Source organism: Belonocnema kinseyi, chromosome 2 (assembly GCF_010883055.1).
Source record: "Belonocnema kinseyi isolate 2016_QV_RU_SX_M_011 chromosome 2, B_treatae_v1, whole genome shotgun sequence".
NCBI lineage: Eukaryota > Metazoa > Arthropoda > Insecta > Hymenoptera > Cynipidae > Belonocnema > Belonocnema kinseyi.
Genome location: NC_046658.1, coordinates 136,911,890 through 136,916,689, shown reverse-complemented (window position 1 = coordinate 136,916,689; position 4,800 = coordinate 136,911,890).

Sequence of the window (4,800 nt, the reverse complement as noted above, 5' to 3'; positions counted from 1 at the left end):
TTGCCATAAAGATAGGCTGGGCAAGACAGTACGCGTCCCACATTCAATGTGTGACTGACTACATCACATCTGGCAGGAATTTTACTGCCAAGGTTCGAAAGTTTGCGCGCGAACTCCGGACCCGTTATCACACACTTAACAAGTCAAAGCTCCTGACCATCAGGCAGCATATTGTTGATAGAATACGGATACTATCTGACGCTAAGAGAAGTCTAGAGCGGAGGGAGAGGTGGGTCAGAGAGAATCAGCAGTTTCTCTCTGACCCATCTCGACTCTTCCAAGACCCTCCAGTTACTGTCGAACACCCACCCAAACCAGAGGAGGTCGAAGTATGTTGGAGAGAAGTCTACGAAGTTCAGCATAGACTGGACGAAGACTCAGAAAATATAAATAGCTTCAAGGAGTTATGTGATACCCTCATAACACCTGATAAAGAATGTCCCCCTATCACTACCGAGGATGTGAAAAAGGTATTAAGAGGGATGAAGAACTATTCCGCACCGGGACCAGATTGTATCAAAACCATCTGGTGGAAGAAGTTTTCTTGAACCCATCAGCACTTGGCCCGTATTTTCACCTCATATTTAAAGTCGGAAGAGTCGATTCCGGAGTGGTTAGTGGAAGGCCGCACAATACTCCTGCCGAAAATAGGCAACTTAGCGGACACGAAGAATTGCATGCCAATCACTTGTCTGAACACACTTTATAAGATATTGACAGCTATCCTACATGATAGGATTTTTTGGGCAATTAAACCTGTGTGGGAAGAAATGTATGAACAACGAGGCTCAAAGAAAGGCGTAGCCGGATGTCGGGAGAACCTGCTCATCGATAGATGTTTCTGCAAAGATGCAGCATTCTACCAGTGTGACCTATCGATGGCCTGCATTGATTATTGGATAGCTTTCGATTCGACATCTGATAGACTTATCATCTGTCTTTTGGAAATCTTAAAGGTTCATCCGCAAATAGTTGGGTGCATAGAGAGATTGATGCCGCTTTGGAAAACCAGATTTTCTATCTCATCTGGAAAAAATCGTGTGACAACTAACAAGGTCACGTTTCAGAGAGGTGTCTTTCAGGGCGACACCATGGGCCCACTCCTCTTTTGCCTTACATTATTGTCACTAAATCTAGCACTGCGCCATTTTGACGGGTACTTGTGCGGCAAACTTGCAGATCGAAAGTACAAGGTCACTCATGTATTTTTCATGGACGATCTTAAGATCTATGCTAAAAACAGAGAGCAACTGCATCTAGCTCTGGGGATTGTCGAACGATATACTAAGGATATTGGAATAGAATTTGGGTTAGACAAATGCGCCAAGGGTTATTTGAAGCGAGGAAAACTTAATGGCATCCCTGAAGATCCTGAGCTCGTTGATAGAAGCGCCATACGATACCTTTAAGCTGGAGAGACTTATACATACCTGGGCGTGCCACAAAGCTGCATTCAGGATGTGAAATATATAAAGGATACTCTCCGAATCAGATACAAACGTCTCATCCAAAAGATTTGGTCTTCCGAACTGTCGGCGTGGAACAAAGTATCTGCAACGAACATGCTTGCCGGCCCGGTACTACTCTATTCATTTGGAGTAGTGCCATGGACGAAGAACGAGCTCAGATCTCTCAGAGAGTGCACATAGAGTTGCAAATGGAAGAGACCCTCTTCTTAAAATGGTCAGGAATCACGAAGAAGTGGGCAAAGGATCATTTCTGTAAAAAGCAGCGGAGGAGGCTGCTGAAACACTCGGACTTGACTTCAGTATCAGGGGTGAGTAAAATGCATCAAATCTTATCTATCTCGAGTACTCACTTCTGAAAGCCCGGATTAAGAAAGCACAAGAGAAAAACTTTCGTGAACAGCTCTTCGATAAGAGGATGCACGGTATCTTCCACAGAAATGTGAAGGATCAGTCAATGTCTTGTGAGCTAACGTTTGCTTTCCTTAAATCGCCCGGATTGAAGTCTGGTACAGAGGGTTTCATTTTTGCATGCCAAGACGGTGTCATTTCCACCTTAACATACCGTCGCCACATTTCGAGCCAAGACATTCCTGATGATAGCTGCAGGGCGTGCCATGCACACCCCGAGCATTTAGCTTACATACTATCTAGTTGTCCAACTCACGCGGGAACGACCTACATTCAAAGGCACAATGCGGCACTAAGAATGATTTTTTACTATCTCTGTCACTCCTACGGCATTCACCTCAATATCGCTCCTCTAAATGCTCCAAGGGAAATTGAGTCAATTGTCGAGAATGGGAAGTGCCGCATATACTGGAACCTTATATTCTCGACAATAGTTTCTGTTGCTCACTCGAGGCCTGACATGGTTCTTCTTGACTTTGAGAAGCGAACCATGTTCGTTATCGAATTTTCGGCACCAGCTGATAAAAACATTATAGCCAAGGAGAATGAAAGTAGTTGAAAGGAGTTGCAACGATTGTACCCGTAATATTCTATTCAACTGATCGTCCTTATCATCGGCGCTCTTGGAGGAGCCAAGCTTTCACTTGCTGAAGGCCTAAAAAGCATCCCTGCGTGTCAACAATATGCTAGAACACTTGCGGGAAAAATTCAGAAGGCGGTTGTCCTTGGGTCACTCCGTGTTCTTAGGGTGCACGAGATTTTTGCTGGATCGTCGTATTGATTCCTTTACAGACTGTAACCTCCTATCTCACGGTTGTGAGACGTGGTTGTGGCTGAAATTTTACCGCGATTTCGCTGGAAGCGGGTGCAATTTTTCAGATTCGCACCCGCTCCCGGCGAAATCCTGCGGTTTTCCTTATGACAAATTTTTAATTATATATATTTACACCGAAATCGGTGTTTAAGTGAGATGCAAGAAGTTGGAGCCACACAGGTTCATTCGGAGAATCTAGGGGAAAAGCATCATTTAAACACTATTTTTTCTAATCCAGCGCCACGTGAAGTGTCGCCTACAAACTGTCAGTCACCTGTCAAAATGATTTTTTCGGGGGTTATTTGGGTGAAATAGATGTTGATCAGCAGCTAAGTTATAATAATAATTACCTAACTTTTAATTTCCCCTCATTTACCAGTGAGTATTAGTGTCTTGGAATAATAATTGTACTTCGTGCGATATAATATCCAAATTTTAAGTTAGTCAAAACCTACATGACATTCAAACCACCAAAGCCGTTATGTAAAAACTAAGTCGTGACCGTCTGCATTGATCTTGATGCTTGTTCGTTCGAAGAAATTTCCTCTAGATTTTTTGTATTCAAAAAAGTGATGTAAGCTGGTGGTTGAAGTGAAAATACCTAATTGTATATGTCTAATATCGCAAAGCGAATAGTTGCTTTAACGGGTGTTCAGACGGCTGACAGCGCGGTTCAGCACTCCACAACTCTCGGTATTGAGCCAAAATTCAGTCTCCAAATTATACTTTCCCCTAGATGCCCAGATGTGCCCCTACGTTCAGAGGAATACATTTTAGACTTGAAAATTGTTTCAAATGCTCATTGGGAGACCAATGGAATCTGAGCTGCAACAAATTTAACACCAGCGTTTTTCTGTGATTGGTTCAAACTATCATAAAATATTGCAAATAAATCAATTTAGTTGCTCGTAAGATTTTCCAAAGTTAAAATTTGTATGCTATTTAGCGATAGTTTATCCTACAAAGTAATAAAAGGTATCATATGCTCCGAATTTGCCAGCAATACCAAAACCGTAAAAGAAGGGGATTTTGACCCAATTAGAATGCACTTTTAACCAGAAAGTAGAATCTCTCTTCACATAATTTAGGTATAGGTGAGATTCTATTATTTATTTGACATATTAGAAATACATTTTGTGCTAAGCGTTCTTCCTTGAGATAGAGTAAAAGCATATTTGCCAAAGAACAGGATATATTAAAATCTTTTTGTTTCATGGAGGTTTTTGTACCAGAAACATGTACGGTGAGGCAGTATTATATTTCAGAATTTATTCGCCTTACATCAATTGGAATATCCTAAAGATACTTTCTTTCTGCAAATAAAAATTAAATTCAGGTAGCTTCTACATTAAATTGATAATATAGAAAAATGTGGTGATAAAAGTTTCTTTTTTCTGCTTGCAAAATGTAGTTCACACTCCTCCGGGAATCCTTATAGCAAACGTAATCCTTGTCATTCTGCCTCTTCTGTTCGCAATCTATTTCTTCCTGCAGAATGCTGTTCAGAGATTGAGGGGAATCATAATAGCAAACATAATCCTGTTTTTTCTTCTTCTTCCGGAAAAAAACATTAGCCTGACCGGCCTTCTTCAGAGGGGGATTCTGTTCATACCAAATCCAGACCTCCAGCTAGCACGCCTTCTTCAGTTAAAATACTTGGATATACACTTCAAGAACTTAGATATATTCGACTCATTCCCAATATAAATGAGAGCCTTAAATTCGAATTTCGAAGATATTATTTCCCTGTCGGTAAAGCAATTAAACTGCGAGCGGCTCAGGATAGACGGGTGCCGGTGCCAGCCCAAGAGCAGCATATTGTATTATCACTATCTAATGGTTATATCTTTGCAAAATTGGATTATAGTGGGTTTCTTTCTGCAATGTATAGGTCAGATAGATATCATCCGAGACTGAAAATAAACATGATGAGCGGTGAAGTTGATGATTTGACCCCAGATGAAATTAATGGTTGTCCAGTAGGCAAGAATCACCCAATATTTGCAAGCAACTATATTCAAAATTTTTTTAATAACGACTCCCTGCAGTCCGTATGGAATCCTCATAGCGAATCCCAGGAGCTTCCTCTTCGTTCCAGAATTAAGACTC